The following is a 20,761-nucleotide window of genomic DNA, read 5'->3' on the forward strand; positions in this document are numbered from 1 at the left end:
GCTAATTTCTTAAAGGGTGGTGTAACCCACAAAGTGCACTAGTCTCCAACAAAAATAAAAAATTATTTTCTGTGTTTGTGTGCGCCTTAGCCGCACGTATATATCAATATAACATAAACTTTCTCCGATAAAAATAAAATAGGGAAAGATCAAGAACCACTTCCTCCTAGTTCTGAAGCTGCTGCCACTAGTCATGACATAGACGATAACATGTCATCAACGACGTCTGCCAAGGCCGATGCCCAATGTCATAGTAGAGGGCACATACAATCCCAAATGACAAAGTTCATGAAAATGACCTTGAAAAAAACATTTAAATCATCTGAAGAGAAACGTAAACTTGCCAATATGCCATTTATGACACGGAGTGGCAAGGAATGGCTAAGGTCTTTCCCTATGTTCATGACTAGTGGTTCAGCTTCTCATGATGATGGAAGCCCTCCTCCCACTAAAAAAATCAAAAGAGTTAAGCTGGCAAAAGCACAGCGAAGAACTGTGCGTTCTAAGAAGATATCACAAATCCCCAAGGAGAGTCCAAGTGTGGTGGTGGTTGCGATGCCTGACCTTCCCAGCACTGGACAGGAAGAGGTGGCTTTTTCCAACATTTGCACGCCCCCTGCAAGTGCTGAAAGGAGCACCCACAGTCCACTTGCTGATATCCAAATTGAAGATATCACTGTTGAAGTACAACAGGATGAGGATACTGTTGTAGCTGGCTTTTTCCAACATTTGCACGCCCCCTGCAAGTGCTGAAAGGAGCACCCACAGTCCACTTGCTGATATCCAAATTGAAGATGTCACTGTTGAAGTACAACAGGATGAGGATTGTAGCTGGCGCTGAGGAGGAAGTTGGCGAGGAGGATTCTGATGGTGATGTGGTTTGTTTAAATCAGGCTCCGGGGGAGACAGTTGTTGTCCGTGGGATGAAAAAGCCCATCACGGTCATGCCTGGGCAGAAGACCAAACATTCCACCTCTTTGGTCTGGACAACAACTGTCTTGCCATATGTACCATATATAAAGGTGGAATAAGTAGGGGTAGGGACGTTAACCACCTAGGAACATCCTCCCTTATACGGCACCTGCAGCGCTATCATAAAAACTTACTGTCAAGTTCAGAAACTTTGGCTAAGACCGTAAGCAGTCCAGGGACACCTAAATCCCGTTGTCCTGTTGTATCCAAGCGCCTGCAAACCACACCGTCAACTCCCTCCTCATCAAATTCCTCCTTAGTCAGGATCGGAAGTAGTCCTGCAGGCCATGTCACTGGCATGACTGACTCTCCTATCCGGGATTCCTCCGGAGGATCCTGCATTGCTATGCCTCCTGCTGCTGCTGGGAGTCGTTCATCATCCCAGAGAGGAAGTAGGAACACCACTACTTTTACTAAACAATTGACCCTCCAACAGTCCTTAGCGAGGAGGATGAAGTACGACAGCAGTCATCCTGAAGCAAAACGTATAACTGAGGCCTTGACTGCTATGTTGGTGTTAGACGTGCGTCCGGTATCCGCCATTAGTGCAGTGGGATTTAGACAATTGATGGAGGTAGTGTGTCCCCGGTTCCAAATCCCGTCTAGATTCCACTTCACTAGGCAGGCGATACCGAGACTGTACAGAAATGTCAGAAAAAGTGTCCTCAGTGTCCTGAAAAATGCCGTTGTACCCAATGTCCACTTAACCACGGACATGTGGACAAGTGGAACAGGGCAGACTAAGGACTATATGACTGTGACAGCCCACTGGGTAGATGTATCACCTTACGCAGCAACAGCAGCAGCATCACCAGTAGCAGCATCTCAGAAACGCCAGCTCGTTCCAAGGCAGGCTACGCTGTGTATCACCGGTTTCAGTAAGAGGCACACCGCCGACAACCTCTTACAGAAACTGAGGGAAATCATCGCCCAGTGGCTTACCCCACTTAGACTCTCCTGGGGATTTGTGATATCTGACAACGCCACCAATATTGTGCGGGCATTACATCTGGGCAAATTCCAGCACGTCCCATGTTTTGCTCACACAATAAACTTGGTGGTGCAGAATTTTCTGAAAAGCGACAGGGGCGTGCAGGAGACGCTTTGGGTGGCCCGAAAAATTCCTGGCCACTTTCGCCATTCAGCGACTGCGTGCCGAAGACTGGAGTGCCAGCAAACACTCTTGAACCTGCCCCGCCATCACCTGAAGCAAGAGGTTGTGACGCGGTGGAACTCAACCCTCTATATGCTTCAGAGGATGGAGGAGCAGCAAAAGGCCATTCAAGCCTATACATCCACCTATGACATAGGCAAAGGAGGGGGTATGCACCTGACTCAAGCACAGTGGAGAATGATTTCCGTGTAGTGCAAGGTTCTCCAGCCCTTCGAACTTGCCACACGTGAAGTCAGTTCAGACACTGCCAGCTTGAGTCAGGTCATTCCCCTCATCAGGCTTTTGCAGAAGCAGCTGGAGAAAGTGAAGGAAGCCCTTCATTCGCTTTGCCAGGATTTCAGGGTGGTCAATCTGTTGAAATCAGACCACTACATTTTGGCCACCGTGCTCAATCCTAGGTTTAAAGCCTATGTGGTGTCTCTCTTTCCGGCTGACACAAGCCTGCAGAGGTGCAAAGACCTGCTGGTGAAAACACTGTCAGCTGAAGCAGAACGTGACACGTCAACAGCTCCTTCATTTTCTCCCGCAACTGGGGCTGCCAGGAAAAAACTTAGGTATCCTAAGCAACCCGCTGGCGGTGATGCAGGGCAGGCAGGACCAAGTTTGGACATCTGGTCCGGACTGAAGGACCTGGCAACAATTTCTGACATGTCTACTGTCACTACATATGATACTGTCACCATTGACAGAATGGTGGAGGATTACATCGGTGACAGCATCCAAGTAGGCATGTCAGACAGTTCATACCTGTACTGGCAGGAAAAAGAGGCAATTTGGAGGCCCCTGTACAAACTGGCTCTATTTTACCTGAGTTGCCCCCCCTCCAGTGTGTACCCCCGAAAGAGTGTTTAGTGCAGCCGGGAACCTTGTCAGCGAAAGGCGTAGGAGGTTGCCTCCACAAAATGTGGAGATGATGTTCATAAAAATTAATTATCAACTCTTCCAGGGAGACCAGCCTCCAGAACGTACAGAGGGACCTGTGGTCGTGGATTCCAGTGGGGACGAGTTAATACTCTGTGAGGATGAGGATGTACACAACACTGAAGAGGGTGAGGAATCGGTGGATGAGGAGGATGAGGACGACATCTTGCCTCCGTAGAGCCAGTTTGTGCAGGGACAGATTAATTGCCAGCTTGTTTTGTGGGGGCCCAAACGATCCAATCATTTCAGCCACAGTTGTGTGGCAGACCCTGGCGCTGAAATGATTGCTTTGTTAAAGTGTGCATGTCCTGTTTGTACAACATAAGGGTGGGTGGGAGGGCCCAAGAACAATTCCATCTTGCACCTCTTTTTTTCTTTGCATTATGTACAGTTTGGGGCCTAGTTTTTCAAACTGCCATCCTGTCTGCCACTGCAGTGTCACTCCTAGATGGGTCACGTGTTTGTGCCGCCCACTCGTGTCGCTTAGCATAGTCATCCAGCTACCTCGGTGCAACCTTTTGGACATAAAAACACTATTGTGAGGTGTGAGGTGTTCAGAATAGACTGGAAATTAGTGGAAATTAAGGTTATTGAGGTTAATAATAGCATAGGAGCAGAAAAACCAACACATTCTGTGATTTTAGCTGTTTTTATGCTTTTTTAAAGAAAAATACAGATCCAAAACACAAAATCCAGAACCCAAAACACGGAAGGGTGGTTTTGGCAAAACCAATCCAGATCCAAAACACGAAGAAAGATCCAGATCCAAAACCAAAACACGAAAAGTGGCCGGTGTACTCCCCTAATATTTATATATATCTACTGTATATTGCAAAACAAAATAATCTAGACATTTTGTCCCACCATGAAATAATTAGAGCTGAAAGGCTATTTAGTCAATTGTTCATGTTTTATATGTATGTAATTAGAATGACTGCAAGGGTAGTTGGGCTGCGGAATTCTCTGCCAAGGGAGATGGTGAGGACAGGCTCGCTAAATGAATTTGAAAATGAAGCTTATGCCTTTCTTAAGCCGCATACACACTAGACGATTCTTATTAACGATATGGACGATAACGATATCGTTCAATGATATACCGTTCAGTGTGTATTCAGCGAACGACCAACGATGCACGCTCCCGCGGGTCGTTAATGATGTCTTCGTACATGCAGGCCAATCTAACGATATCGTCAAGAATTTCCTGTTCAGAGATGTGGCAGGATGACTTCATTGAAAGATATCTTTAAAGTAGGGATGTGTGCCAACCCCCGTGTTTTGGTTTTGGATCTAGATTTGGTTTTGCCAAAATCGCCCTTTGCAAGTTTTGGTTTTGGATCTGTATTTTTTCTAAAAAAATCATAAAAACAGCTAAAATCACATAATTTGGTCCTTGTTTTTGTTCCTACAGTATTATTAACCCCAATAACATTTATTTCCATTCATTTCCAGTCAATTTTGACTACCTTACAGCTCACAATATTGAGTTTAGGGCGAAAAAGGTTGCATCCAGCTAGCTGGCTGACTATGCTTAGCGACAGCAGTGGGCGGCACTAACATGTGGCAGTTCAGCTTCCAACATGTCACAGACTGGCATTGCAGTGCTAGACAGGATGGCAGTTTAATAAACTATATGAACTCTAAGCATTTTAAAAATCAAGAATGTTTTCCTTAATTAGGTCAGAGGCCCGACGGAGTTGCAATATGTTTATGGAGGGAAAGGACGGAAAGATTGATTAGTTTTTAATTTATTTATTTTTAATGTTTTGATTCTTAAAAAAAATTATGAGGGAAGATCATTCTAGGACAAGTACTTCAGTTCCTGTAAGACATCTTTGATCTGGAGGAGGTTTTTTTAAATTATTTATACATCTAATAGCAATCAGGTGACCTTGCTTGTGGAGGTGCTGCTAGAAAATACTGTAAACAGATATTTACTTTGTCAAACAGATGTTTACTTTGTACTCAGGGAGGTTGTTAGGGTTAATGGGACCAAGACTGCTCACATTTGCCCACCTCAACTTGGAGGTTCAAAATTTGTTTTTAAAAAATGAAAGGGGCATACAGGAGATGTTGTCTGTGGCCATTACAATTTCTGGACATTCATAAACCATAAAATGAAAAATGTCAGGCAGCAATGCCCCAAATAGCCCATAATGCAAAAAAAAGAGGTGCAAGATGGAATTGTCTTGGGCCCTCCCACCCACCCACCCTTATGTTGTATATATGAAACAGGACATTCACAGTTTAACAAACCAATCACTTCAGCAACAGGGACTGCCACTTGTGGCTGAAAGGATTGGTTTGTTTGGGCCCCCACAAAACAAGCTGCCAATGGGCAATGGACATTGGTGACAATGATCCCATACACAAACTGGCTTTACAACATAGGTAAGATCAGATGTCATTATCATTCCCAGCAGTGTGTACATCCTCTTATTCACACAATATTAGTCTCCGCTGGATTCCACCATTACAGACGCCTCTGTATTTTTCATTTACTTAATTGCTGGTAAAGGTCTTCCTCGTGGAATTGTAATTCATTTTGATGAATATAATCTTTTCCACATTTTGGGGAAGAAACCTTGTACACTGATCACTGACAAGGTTCCCAGCTGCGCTGAAAAAGCTTTCAGAGTACACACTGGAGGGTGGGCAACTTAAGTAAAGCTAAGCCAGTTTGTGTAAGGGACTCCAAATTGACTCTTTCCTCCCAGTAGGGAAACGGTCTGTCTGACATGCCTATTTGGATGCTTTTCCCTAAAATAATCATCCACCATTCTCTGAATGGTGACCGTATCAGACAAAATCACTGTAGACATGTCACTAATTGTAGGCAGTTCTTTCAGACCCAACCAGATGTCAATAGGTTTAGCTGACTGATCTGCTTCACCAGCAGTGGGTCTCTTAGGAAAATTTTGTTTTTTCCTGGCAGCCGCAGAAACTGAAGGAGCGGATGCTGCCGTGTCACGTGCCGCTTGAGCTGACAAATTTTTCACCTCAGCTCTTTGCATCTCTTCAGATTTATGTTCACTGGAAAGAAAGACACAAGGTAAGACTTAAACCTAGCATCAAGTATGGTCGCCAAAATATGGTGATCTGATTTTGATTGGAGAGTTCAAGCAGGGTAAGCCATTTTGCAATGATTTACCTGAGTTTTTCTAAGAGGTTCTCAGCAGTATCTTAGTCAAACCATTGATACACAGGGCAGCCTGCCTCTGAATGAGCTGGCATTTGTTAGATTCCGCTGCTGCTGTTTGCACTGTGGGAGGCAAAACACCTACTCAGTGGGCTGTCACAGTCATGTAATCTTTAGTTTGCCCTGTCCCGCTTGTCCACATATCTGTGGTTAAGTGGACAGTGGGCACAACGGCATTTCGGAGGACACTAATATGTTTTTTTTTTTTAATATCCTTGTACAGACTGGGTATTGCTGTTCTAGTGAAGTGGTATCTAGAAGGGACATGGTAGAGGGGACACAAAACCTAATTTAACTGTCTAAAACCCACTGCATTAATGGATGCACATCTAATACCAGTATAGCTGTTATGGCGTCAGTACTCCGCTGTGCAACTGGGTGACTGCTGTCATACTTGTTCCCCATTGCAAAGGATTGTTTGACAGTCAATTGTTTTGTTAAACTACTAAAAGTTGTCTTCCTGGTCCCCTGGGATGAAAATCCACTCACAGCAGCCACAACAGACGTAGCACTCAAGGATCCTTCTGAGGAATCACTGATAGGAGAGCAGTCAGTCTTGCTTATGATATTGGATGCAGGACTACTTCCAATCATGATTGAGGATATTGATGATGATGCAGGTGTTGGTGGTGGAGATTGCAGGCACTTGGATCTAACAGAGAGAAGGGAGCAGCTAGGTGACACTGGACTGATTGTTACGTTTTTTTCCCAAAGTTTCTGAATTTGAAAACACTTTTGAATTTGATGAATGCACTGCAAGTGACATAACAGGGAGGAGGTTCCTACATGGTTAAGGTCCTTACCTCTACTCACTCTTGCTTGGCAAATGTTACAGATGGCTTGACAATTGTTGTCCGGCTTTGGGTGGAAATAATTCCACACATGAGAAATGGATTTTTATTTGTCTTTTGCCCTGGCATGACAATGGGCTTTTTCATACCATGGGCAACAACTGTTCCCTGATTTGCACAAACAACATCTGCGTCATCAACATCCTCATCATCAATATCCTCATTATCCTTGTTAGTGCCAACTACAGAAATATCCACCTCATCCTCCTAGTGCAATTCCACAGAAGCATCCTCGATTTCTACGTCAGCATGTTAACTTGTGCTGCTCATCCCCACATTTGTGCTCTTCAAGAACAGTATTAGAAAGGTCAGGCTCACACATGGCAACCGCGGACACACTCGGACTCTCCTCTGGGATCTTTGACTTTTATGAGCACACAGTTGGTTCATATGCCTTAGTGACACTTCTGCAGGGAGAAGGGCTTACATCATCAAAAGATGCAGAACTACCAGTCATAAATAAAGGCCAAGGCCTTATCCTTTCCTTGCCACTTCATGTAGTAAATTGCATATTGCCAATTTTTGTTTCTCTGCAGCTAACTTAGGTTTTCTTTTTTTTTTCCTTTAAACTGTAAAACATTGCTTGTTTGATTTTGACTTAAGCCCTTGGGCATTGGTCTTCGTAGATGACGTTGACGGCCTTGTATCGTCATCATGACTGCTGGCAGCAGCTGCAAGACTGGTATGTGGTTCCTGCTCTCCTCTCATTTGATCCTCCATATTAACAAACTTACATTGAGGTCTGACTGCGAGTGTCACCGAACAATATTTTAGTTGATACTGGGGAAAAGTATCCCTGAATGAGGCAGCCGCCCCTTGATGAACAACACAGACAGCAACCCTTTTTTATGGACAACAAACCACAACTGCCAAGTGTTTACAGACCATCTGCAGAGTCACAAATACGTGGATGGTAAACTGCGACAGTGTCACCGAACAATAACAGTGCAGCTAAGTTGCTAACGCACACACATAAAAAAAGCATTTTTATTTTCGTTACACTGGCAAAGAGCACCCCTGAATGAGGCAGCAGCCCCTTGATGAACATCAAATAAAATATATATATGAAATATGTACAGTAAATGTAGACATCATATATGTGTATACACACATTCATTTATGAAAGGAGTATGTGGATGCATTTATTTATTTGATTAAAGGGAATCAGTATGAGATACCCCCGGACTTAAGCCTGGCGGTTGTAATACAGATGGCGGAAGGCAGAAGACTGAAGATCCTGACAGGTGACAGGGTAAGTATTTTAACTATCCCTAACCCTCTTCCCCCCCCTAGCCCTGGCCCTCCCTTAGGGGTGCCTAACCTCCCCCGATAGTGCCTAAACCTAACCTCCCCCAAGGGGTGCTTAAACCTAACCCCCCCTTCCCATAGCCTAAACCTAACTCTCCCAGGGGGGTGCCTAACCCTAACCTTCCCCCAGGGGTGCCGAACCCTAACCCCCCCTTCCCATAGCCTAAACCTAACTCTCCCGGGGGGGATGCCTAACCCTAAATCCCCCCCGGGAGCCCCTAAACCTAACCCTCCCCCCCGGCGGCTGTCCACTCTCGACACCCGGCTTACCTTCATTCAGTATGCCGGGGCGTCGGGATTTCGGCGCATGATGATAGGCATCAAGATTTCTACGCCTATCATTAGTTCCATGCTGGGATTTGACAGTCGGGAAGCCAGCGGTCAGCATTTCGGCCGCCTGCTTCCTGACCGCATACCGATTAAAGCCATTTGTTTATCTATCTCATATACAGTTAGGTCCATAAATATTGGGACATTGACAGAATTTTCAGATTTTGGCCTCTATTCACCACCACAATGGTTTTGAAATGAAACAAACAAGATGTGCTTTAACTGCAGACTTTCAGATTTAATTTGAGGGTAATTACATCCAAATCGGGTGAACGGTGTAGGAATTACAATAGTTTCAATATGTGCCTCCCACTTTTTAAGGGGCCAAAAGTAATGGGACTATCAACTCAAAAGCTATTTCATGGACAGATGTGGGCTATTCCCTCGTTATTTCATTATCAATTAAGCAGGTAAAAGATCTGGAGTTGATTCTAGGTGTGACATTTGTATTTGGAATCAGTTGCTGTCAACTCTCAATATGAGATCCAAAGAGCTGTCCCTATTAGTGAAGCAAGCCATCATTAGGCTGAAAAATCAAAACAAAGCCACCAGAGAGATAGCAAAAACATTAGGTGTGGCCAAATCAACTGTTTGGAACATTCTTAAAAAGAAAGTACGCACCGGAGAGCTCAGCAACACCAAAAGACCCGGAAGACCACAGAAAACAACTGCGGGGGATGACAGAAGAATTATTTCCCTGGTGAAAAAAAACCCTTCACAACAGTTGGCCAAATCAAGAACACTCTCCAGGAGGTAGTTGTATATGTGTCAAAGTCAACAATCAAGAGAATACTTCACAAGAGTGAATATAGAGGGTTCACCACAAGATGTAAACCATTGGTGAGCCACAAAAACAGGAAGACCAGATTAGAGTTTGCCAAACAACATCTAAAAAGCCATTACAGTTCTGGAACAACATCCTATGGACAGATGAGACAAAGATCAACTTGTACCAGAGTGATGGGAAGAGAAGAGTATGGAGAAGGAAAGGGACTGCTCATGATCCAAAACATACCACCTCATCAGTGAAGCATGGTTGTGGTAGTGTCATGGCGTGGGCATGTATGGCTGCCAATGGAACTGTTCCCTTGTATTTATTGATGATGTGACTGCTGACAAAAGCAGCAGAATGAATTCTGAAGTGTTTCGGGCAATATTATATGCTCATACTCAGTCAAATGCTTCAGAACTCATTGGACGGTGCTTCACAGTGCAGATGGACAATGACCCGAAGCATACTGCAAAAGAAACCAAAGACTTTTTTAAGGCTAAAAAGTGGAATGTTATGCAATGGCCAAGTCAATCCCCTGACCTGAATCCGATTGAGGATGCATTTCACTTGATGAAGACAAAACTGAATGGAAAATGCCCAAAGAACAAGCAGGAACTGAAGACATTTGCAGTAGAGGCCTGGCAGAGCATCACCAGGGATGAAACCCAGCGTCTGGTGATGTCTATGCGTTCCAGACTTCAGGCTGTAATTGCCTGCAAAGGATTTGCAACAAAGCATTAAAAAGTGAAAGGTAGATTTAGGATTGTTTAGTTTGTCCCATTACTTTTGGCCCCTTAAAAAGTGGGAGGCACAAATAGAAACCGTTGTAATTCCTACACCGTTCACCTGATTTGGATGTAACTACCCTCAAATTAAATCTGGAAGTCTGCAGTTAAAGCACATCTTGTTTGTTTCATTTCAAAGCCATTGTGGTGGTGAATGGAGGCCCAAATATGAAAATTCTGTCAGTGTCCCAATATTTATGGACCTGACTGTATATCTAATCTAACATGTGTCTATCTATCTACTCCTTTCATAAAATATTCATCAAATTATTTATGAAATATTCTCTGTAAAGAGCTTCTATAGTCTACAGCAGTGATTCCCAACCTTGGTCCTCAAGGCACACTAACAGTCCTGGTTTTGGTGATATCCATGCTTGAGCACAAATTGTTATATCAAAATAACTGAGGTACTAATTAAGTCACCTGTGCTCCAGTATGGCTATCCTCAAAACCTGGACTGTTAGTGTGCCTTGAGGACCGTGGTTGGGAACCCCTGGTCTACAGCAATAGTTCTCAAACTCAGGGCCTAATTCAGACCAACTCGCGAGCGCTGAGTGCTCGCAAGCGGGTCGATGTTGGCCCAGTGCGCATGCGCATGACAGAGGCGTCTCCGTCGTGCACATGCGCGAGACCCAGATAGCGATGGGCAAGCCGTCGCTATGGGTCTCGCTACAAATGGGGCGTGCTGTCGATGGTGAGTGACAGCACGCCCCCTTTGGTGGGCGTGCTGGGGGCGTGGCTGGCCAGACGGGGGCCGGTCCCACTGACATCACAAGTGATGTCAGTGGGAGTGCTTTCGGCTCTGATAGAGCCAAAAGCACTCCAGGGCTTGCAGCAACGAGACCCTACCACAAGGGTCTCATCGCAAGCCCGATGATCGTGATGGTCTTTCCATATTCCAGGCCGCTCGCTATAGCTGTGGGTGGTCACCCACAGCTATACGAGTGGCCAGGAGGCCGCTCTAAAAATGAAGGACGGCCCTGATTCAGAGCGAGCGGTAGGGTCTCGCTGCCGCAAGCCCTGGAGTGATTTGGGCTCTATCAGAGCCAAAATCACTCCCACTGACATCACTAGTGATGTCAGTGGGGCCAGCTTCAGACAGTAGGCGTTCCCATGGGAACGTCTCCGTCTGGCAGGCACGCCCACCACAGGGGGCGTGCTGTCAATCAACATCGACAGCACGCCCCCTTTGGTGCGAGACCCGGAGCGATGGAGAGCCCGTTGCTCGCCGGGTCTCGCGCATGTGCACGACGGAGCTCCCTCCGTCGTGCGCATGCGCAGTGGGGGAACATCGACCCACTTGCGAGCGTCCTGCGCTCGTGAGCGGGTCTGAATGACCCCCTATATACAGACCGAAACGTTGGTGATTCCCTGTGCAACCTACCTTACACAGTTGTGACAATAAACCTATTGTTGGATCAGAGTATTTGGTGAGTGCCCTTGTATACCATCCTTGTGTGTGGTTTTGACTTTATATATATATATATTTATAGATATATATATATACACTATAAGTGTGGTTTACTTACTGACTGTCACACACAGTGTGACGCAGTCAGATTTGATAGTCCCCTGGCTCCTGTTGTAATCGGGGGCAAGCCGTATTACGTCCAAAGGGCATGTCTAGCTCCACCTAAGGGCGTATCTATTGTCACTGAGAGGCATGTCAGGTAAAAACTATAGTTCTAAGAGTAGCGGGGACTGCCAGAGCTCGGGGGACAGAGGAGCGGATGGCGGGGCAGGGCTTAAGGTAAGTGGAGTTTTTTTTTCTCTTCGTGTGTGTGTGTGTCTGGCCAGGGGGGGGGGGGCAACTACTAAGGGCACTGCTGGGGGGGCTGGACTTCTACTACTAAGGGCATTGCAGGGGGGGACAGACTACTACTACTAAGGGCACTGCTGGGGGGATGGACTGCTACTATTAAGGGCACTGCTGGGGGGGACTACTACTAAGGGCACTGCTGGGGGGTACTACTGGGACCACTACTGGGGGACACTGCATAGAGGGGGATTGCTACTAGGGGCACTGCTGGGGGTACTACTGGGGGCACTGCACACTGGTGGGACCACTACTGGGGGACATTGCATAGAGGGGGATTACTACTAGGGGTACTGCTACTGGGGGGACTACTACTGGGGGAACTACATAGGGGGGATTACTGCTCGGGGGGACTGCTACTGGGGGAACTGCTACTGGGGGCACTGCTGGGGGGACTACTACTATTGGGGGCACTGCACTGGTGGGACCATTACTGGGGGCACTGCATAGGGAGTGTCGAAGCCGGATGGTTGGCTGAGACATAAATTGTAACAATAATATCTGCACAACGCCATTCTGCGTTGTCCGCACGACGCCATCTTGCGGCGCCTACATGATATCTTCATGTACGATGCTATGTTATGATTATTAGCGTTGTGTGTCTGCCACTGACCCAGGTTAAAAGTCCTCATTATACAAATACGTACATTTATTAGTACATATAAAATGAGCAACCCCACAAAGCACGTACCATGGAGTACTCCACAAATATGTAGACGCAAAATGCATACTAGCGTCTTTTCTTAATATCGCCACACCGACACATTGCATACTTACACAGAAAGGTTCCCTAGCATTAAGGTTAATATTAGAGGTTTTATTCGTTATCAATTATGTTGTGAAATGCAGATATTTGATATCTAGGGTTTAGTACATGATAAGCAGACCGTGTTTGGTGCCATTCTAAACCATTGTTTATTTGCAGATCTCCGGTTCCATTGGCAAGGAGATCGCAACATGCATCTGCAAGTTATGAATTATAGAGAGTTAGGTATTGAAATATACTCTGTAATGTAATGTTTATTATCCAGTTTAGACTTGTTCTTCGGTGGGAAAAAATACATAAAGAGCCGTTGGAGGGGGTGAACTATCACTGTACAAACTGACCTATGAACTACAATGTAACAGAAGAACCAAGAGGAAGAACCAATGGGATTATGCCAACTCGTTTCCATTATATTGCCTACTCTCTGTAAGGGTATATATTCAGATGCTCTATTTCCAGTAGTCAGTCATCTTATTCTTTTGACGGAGGCTTCACCTTTGATGACGGGAAATCTGGATCCAGAGCACCTGCGTATGTATCGACTGTACCTTGTGATTGTATGATCTCTTTGCACTAATTGTATTGTAGATCAAGGCGTGTAAGTAAATGCTTTTATGTGAATAATATCTTTTTGTGCTTTGGAACCACAATCAAAGTCTGGAAAGCAATTATTTCTTGTGCGACTTACAACGCTAAATAGCGACATTTTGGTATAAAGATCATTAGGTATTCATAGGATGGATTACTGCTGGGGGCACTGCTGGGGGGGCTACTACTAGAGGCACTGCTGGGGGAGGGCTGCTACTGGGGGGATTACTAATGGGGGCATTGCTGAGGGGGAGACTAGTACTAGGAGCACTGCATCGGGGGGACCACTACTGGGGCACTGCAAAGGGAGGGTTACTACTGGGGGCACTGCATAGGTGGGGGACTACTGGGGGCACTGCATAGGGGGGCCACTACTGGGGGTACTGTATAAGTGGCACTACTGAGGGCACTGTATAAGTGCAACTATATGGGGGGACCACTACTGGGGGCACTGCATAGGGGGGACCACTACTGCCGGCACTACTGGGGGCACTGTATAAGGGCTTGTGTATCTATCGAGGGCGGGGGGGGCGTAAGGCTGAAGAAATGCTAAGGGTGCCAAGAAACCTTGCACCGCCCCTGATTCCATAGAAACTCGGTAACTTGCATTACAAAGTGACATACCAAAAAAATAGTAATTCCTGTATGCAGTTTTTTTCAAGAATGACCTGTCTTATTATTTTTTCTGTAAATAAAATTAATTTCACATTAATCCCTTTTGCTAATAACTTGCTAAGCCACTTTGTAACATGAGTTACTATGGAATGACCCTGAAGCATTCAAAAGTAAACCATATAAATAAAGACTCGGAGACATAAATTTGGCAGAATAATTTGTTAACTATTTATTAAAAACATATAATGAATATTTAAATCATCTTAAATGATAGAAAGTATGGTGGCACCAGAGCGAGGGTCTAAAACATTAAAGGGCCTATTCATCAGTACATAATCACTTGTGACAATGTTTTAAACTCGCTGCGAGTTTAAAATACCTTTTCGAGCCATTCATCATGCCTCCCTAATAGAAGTTTCACTTCCAAAAAGCTGCTCTTTTTACGGAGTCAGCTTTTCAGAAAAGTGATACTTTTCCCCTCTACACCTGCCATGTCCTATGGATTTCCCCGCAGCTGGTGCTGTGTGTCCCTGTCCTCTCTCGTCCCCCTGCTGCTGTAACCCCCTCGTCCCCTTGCTGCATCCTCTCTTCCCCAGCTTCCTCTCACCTACAGTACTGCCGTTGCTGGGAGCCTGGACAGGAGCAGTTACCCCTCCTCTCACTCTCATCTACCACCGCTACTGGAAGCCTGGACCGGAGCAGTCCCCCTCCTCACTCTGTCTCATCTCCTGCCAACAATGGGAGCCTGGACCAGAGTAGTACCGCCCCCCCCTATCTACCGGTGATCGGAGCTCCCTCTCTCCTGCCAATGTGAGCCTGGACCGGAGCAGTTCCCCCTCCCTCGCACTTACCGCTGCTGCTGGGAGCCTGGACCAGAGCATTCCCCCCACTCCCTCTGACCTGCCACCATCACCAGGAGCCTGGACTATAGCCTTCAGTCTTCTGCTGGTGAGATGGAGCAGAAGGCAGTGCGGGCTGCAGAGACACGCTCTGGGGCACTGCAGTGCAGTTACAGCAGGGATAGATTTGAATAGGTCCCTCTGCTGGCTACAGTGTCTGCCATGTAAATCTTCATAGGCTGCTGTGAAGATTATTGGGGTCTGAACGCCATCTCAGTATGGCAAATAGTAACTCCACGAAGTTCCCCCAAATTTTTTTTTCGGAACTTGATGAATAGCCCTGACACTTATTTTATACAAAAGTATGTGAAAGTGTTAATTTTCACATGCTTTTATATAAATGAAATGATGGTGAATAGACCCATAAATCAATTTGAAATTAAAACTTAATGAAGGAGGCTCTGCCAAAAAGAAAAATATTTTGTGTGATTAAATGCCAATCCAAATCAAGACAAGCTTCAGTGCCAATTAGAAGCAACATTAAGATACATGAGGGTAAACTAGGAATTAGGTGAGAAGAGTAGGAGAGTGGGGGGAGGGACGGGTATGAGAGAAAAGCAAGGATAACACAAGTAAACTCGGCTGGAGGTAAGACCAAAAACCTTCTAAGGGACATAGGGTCTCATGCAGACCCGATCGCAAGCACCGATGTGCTCGCAACCGGGTCGATGGGTAGCCCTGCGCACATGCAGCGGCTGCACTGCGCGTGCGCAAGCCCCGGAGTGAGAAACTCTCTCGCTCCGGAGCTAGCTAAAAAAGGGACGGCTGTCGATGTTGAACGACAGCTCACCCCGTTTTGTAGGCGGGCCGGGGGTGGTTTTCAAAACGGAGGCGTTCCTTAAGGAACGCCTACCGTTTTGTGGGCGGCCGCACTGACATCATCAGTGATGTTAGTGGGGAGCTTCCTGCTCCAATAGAGCAGAAAGCTCCCCGGGGCTTGCGGTTGCCGAGACTCAACCTTAGGGTCTCGTCGCAAGCCGCGATGGTGATCACCAAAAACCTGCTAAGGGAGGTAAAAATGAAGCGGCCGCCCTCATTCAGAGAAAGCGATCGCTTCTTGCGACCGCCTCTGAATGAGGGCATTATTATTGCCAATTAGCCGAATTAAGTCCTTCAGTTCAGGCAAAAAGACCAAATCCCTCCAGACTTCCGCTGCCAACAGCGGCAAGTAGCTAGTCCCCGAGTAGGGTAAACAAAGGGAAAAGAGACACACAAGACAACAATTGCATACAAATCACCCACTGCTCATTGTCACCAACTACCACCCTCTGCCTCTCCCCATCACCCTCTATGTTTCAGTCACCCCATTTTGCTCTCAAGATATTTTCCTCCTCTAGATGTAACAGCTCTACTGCAGTGAGCAAGAAGGGACTCTGGGCTGCTGAGCAGGATCACACAGATGACAAGCCGCGACTGTATGCTCAGGATATTTTCTTATCGCCCAGCCATGTTGAATTTTTCTCTCTCTCTTCCATGCAGGATGACAGTCGTCTCTCATCACCTAGTATAAAATTTTTTTAATTCAGATGAGGCCACACAAGTGATTTTAAGGGTCATATTCAGCTCACATTTTGTTAGAAGCTCTAGAATAAAGATACCCATCTAGTGGGGCCCCTGACTGCCAGATTTGATTGTCTGGGGCTTATGCAGAGTTGGCTGCAAAATGAAAGTGTTACTATTATAAAAGGCATGTGCAAAAATATCGTATTTCTGCCTATATCAGAGCCTGAGATATAGCATATATCACAGACGGGATGTAGTCAATGTAGGTTGATATTTTAAATGTCAACGTTCTGCATGTCGACACCTAAATGGCAACAGTTATGCTGTCCAATTTGTTAAACTGCCGACAGCCCACATGTTGACATTCTCAAAATGTCAACAATAGAGTTAGGAGAGTTAGGGACTAGGGGAAGGTTAGGGTAAGGTAAGGTTAGGGTTAGGCACTAGGGGAGGGTTAGAGGTAGGGTCTAGGAGGAGTTTAGGGTAAGGCTGTGGGGTAAGAGGTTAGGGTAAGGCTGTGGGGGAGAAGGTTAGGGATAAGCACTAGGGGAGGGTTTGGGGTAGGGTTTAGAGGGAGGTTAGGGTAAGGCTGTAAAGGGAAGGTTAGGGTTAGGCACTAGGGGAGGGTTATGGGTAGGGACTAGAGGGCGGTTAGGGTAAGGCTGTAAGGGGAAGGTTAGGCACTAGGGGAGGGTTAGGGGTAGGGACTAGAAGGAGTTTAGGGTAAGGCTGTAGGGTTAGGCACTAGGGGAGGGCTAAGGGTAGGGACTAGGGCATTGTTTGGGTAAGGCTGTGGGGGGAATATTAGGGTTAGAGGAGAAATATTCACCAGAACACTGGAGGTCTGACTCTGAAGTGACAGTCACATGATCGCTGGGACCAGGAAACTGCAATGAGAGCCACTGCAGCCACCTGGAGCAGGTAAGTGACAACTGGGCCACCAGGGACGATATGTTGACATTCTATGACGGCATTTCCCAAACAGTGTTAATTTTGACAAGGATTTTAGATTTAGTTTTAGTCACTTATTTAAAATTGTAGTTGGTTTAAAGTCACACTTTAGTATCTCTTTTTTTTTGCTTTGGTTTAGCCCAGATTTAGTCAGTGGACCTCTCTTTTAATTTTAGTCTAATTTTAGTTAATGTTTTAGCCATAATTTTTGCAGTTTAATGACACTGTAATGGATTTTTACTAAAGAACTTTTCTCTAAAATTCTCTTAAGAACTTGAAGTCAACATAGCTTTAACTATATATAGTATGTGTTTAGTAATCTAGGCTCAGTAGGCTGAGTGAGAATGTGTTATACAAAGTAATGCTTTAAGTTTGTTAGAAAGTAGGCAAGACATGTCTTGTTATAGGCATGCACCAGGTCCAGCACATTCTCAGAGGAGAACGGGGGTCTCCACACTTCTCCAGTTACCAGCATGCACCAGGTCCAGCACATTCTCAGAGGAGAAAGGTGGTCTGTGCACATCTCTAGTTACAGGCATGCACCTGTCCCAGCACATGCTCAGGAGGAGAAAGGGGGTCTGTGCACATCTCTAGTTACAGGCATGCACCAGGTCCCAGCACATGCTCAGAGGAGAAAGGGGGTCTGTGCACATCTCCAGTTACCGGCATGCACCAGGTCCAGCACATTCTCAGAGGAGAACGGGGGTCGCCACACATCTCCAGTTACCAGCATGCACCAGGTCCAGCACATTCTCAGAGGAGAACGGGGGTCGCCACACTTCTCCAGTTACCAGCATGCACCAGGTCCAGCACATTCTCAGAGGAGAAAGGGGGTCTATGCACATCTCTAGTTACAGGCATGCACCTGTCCCAGCACATGCTCAGAGGAGAAAGGGGGTCTGTGCACATCTCCAGTTACCGGCATGCACCAGGTCCAGCACATTCTCAGAGGAGAAAGGGGGTCTGTGCACATCTCCAGTTACCGGCATGCACCAGGTCCAGCACATTCTCAGAGGAGAACGGGGCTCGCCACACATCTCCAGTTACCAGCATGCACCAGAACCAGCACATGCTCAGAAGAGAAAGGGGGTCTGTGCACATCTCTAGTAACAGATGTGTCCTTATACATCTTTGCTCTAGTCATGGCAAAAAAACCCTCTTGGGTGCGCCAGGTCACATGAGCCTCTGCAATCGCCAGGCGTCTTTTTTTCCATCTTTTTTTTGCTGAAAGGTGCAACTCAAACTGCAGACTGAGCTGATTAAATGCGACACTTGTATATCTGTGTGCGAAGTACTACAATGTAGCAGCTATTGAAGCTAGATGTATGAGGATATATCTGTACACGCAGGCCCAGTACATGCTCAGAGGAGAACAGGGGCCTCTAACTATTACAGTCAGTAACTATTACAGCTCTGGATTGTATCTCCATGGCGACTGGGTATTGCTCAGCTGTCACTGTGACAAATGAGTGAGGAGTCAGTGTGATAAGAACATCATTACTGCCATGATAAACAGTGATAAACATGAGAGGTACAGCCATGGGCCGCCTCACAGTGATACATATACCCCAGTGTGCTTCCCGTTGTGCTGACAGCTATGTGCTTTTCTTATACATCAAATTGGGGAGAGAAAGGGAAGAAATCTTTCTCCTATGTATTTAACCTTCTAAAGGGTGGAGCAGTGGAGATGTTGTCCATAGCAACCAATCAGTTTCTAGCTAGCATTTATCAAGTACACTCCATAAAATGATGGGTACAAGCTGATTGATTGCTATGGGCAACTTCTCCCATCTACACTCATCCTACAGTCTTTAGAAGGTTTAATATATCTCTCATAGGATGGGATGTACCAAGTATTACATATATTATGTGATACATCATGTCCCCTATCACATTCATTCTGTCATTTAGTAACACCGCTATGCATCATTACTTACCTCCCAGGACAGCTCTTCTGATGTACAGCTGTCCTGGCAAGGTTCTGACTTCTGGGTTTTGACCCATGAGTCCTATTGTGCATGTGCGACCGGGGCCTGAGCTTGTGCAATCGTCCTTTGGTTCCCTCTCCGAGGATTTCTGTGTGAAGAAGTGTGGTAACCACTTTTTACTAACGACCCCAAGTGTGGTGTGATACAAAGGGTACCTTACCCGTCTGGTTTATCCCTTGGTTCTTGTCAGTCGTCAGGCGTTATTACAGGCAACAAAAGTATTTTACCAAAGGAATTTACAGACCATGCAAGAATTTATTGTCAAATAATGTAAGTATCAAGTTTTATGACAATTATTATGGTTCAGCAACTAGAAATACAATTCTTATTATACACTTTGAACAAGCAAATGACCTTTGGATCCATAAAGTTTTATTTCAGCGGGAATGCTGAAACTTCAGATCAGACTGCAAAACAAGGGGTTAAATGCAGGCATACATATCACATAACAGTCACACATACTGGCAAGTGTGAAGCAAGAATAACTTTCCGTTAGTTTGTGCACAAACAAGGACAAATTTGCCTACCCTTCTGTTGCATGCAAGAGATTGTCTAAATAGAAGTCATTGCAAACCGTGCCCGGGATAATTACTGTGGTTGCAGGTATGAATTCTCCTAGCAGTGCTGCAATTGGACTTTACCAAGTGACAAAGTTCATGTCTCCTGTCTTTTATCTGTCCTTAATGAACTCAGTTGTAGATACTTGAATAAATGGCTGTTGTTTATTCCTGACTCCCTCCAAAAGTCTCACAGATGCTTTACACTGGATTGTGGGTTTGAAATGCTTGAACATCAGCAAAAGATATATACAGACTCTGTTTGTGCTGATATGGGGAGGATGAGTTACTCACTGCAAGGCTTCATATCACCATTATAATCTCTATTGCCTGCGTGGTGTGGTGCAGGGTGTAGTGATCTAAAATTCTGACAGACCTGCTTTGCCTTTCAGCCATCCGGACAGCAGGCTCAGACTCCTTCTAGTCACTCCAGCTCTGTCTTCCCACCTAACGGGCTCCACCTCCTCAGTTCACAGGTCAGGCTGCTCTTCCTGCTCCTCTCTCACTCTGGGCTCTCATTAACTTAACCAGGAGGGAGTTCCCCCTAAAACTCAGTTGGAAGAGTCCTGATCACATGACCTCTCCTGCAAGTTTATTACACTAAGTTCAATGGAAAGTGCCATTATGTCCTTGTTTAAGGGGTAGTTAATTGGCATAAACACACAGCAGTAAAGCACCATCACTGTACCATAATACATAGATATTTATATATATTCACAACAGTACTTCTTTTCACCATTTAATATGTACATATATGAAGTGACATATA

At 45.7% G+C, this 20,761-nt stretch overlaps 1 protein-coding gene across 4 annotated transcripts in view; it reads right to left on the bottom strand.

Moving 5' to 3' along the window:
* Positions 1–20,478, bottom strand: part of LOC148543077 (uncharacterized) — a 105,203-nt gene extending 84,725 nt beyond the window's left edge. For all 4 annotated transcript variants that reach the window (XM_088452735.1, XM_088452589.1, XM_088452824.1 and 1 more), the window contains exon 1: positions 20,369–20,478. The gene's annotated coding sequence lies outside the window, so the exon portion shown is untranslated. The remainder of the gene's footprint in view (positions 1–20,368) is intronic.
* Between the last annotated feature and the right edge of the window lie 283 nt (positions 20,479–20,761).

This window comes from Taudactylus pleione, unplaced genomic scaffold, assembly GCF_031769625.1.
Source record: "Taudactylus pleione unplaced genomic scaffold, aTauple2 ptg000006l, whole genome shotgun sequence".
In the NCBI taxonomy this organism is placed as follows: domain Eukaryota; kingdom Metazoa; phylum Chordata; class Amphibia; order Anura; family Myobatrachidae; genus Taudactylus; species Taudactylus pleione.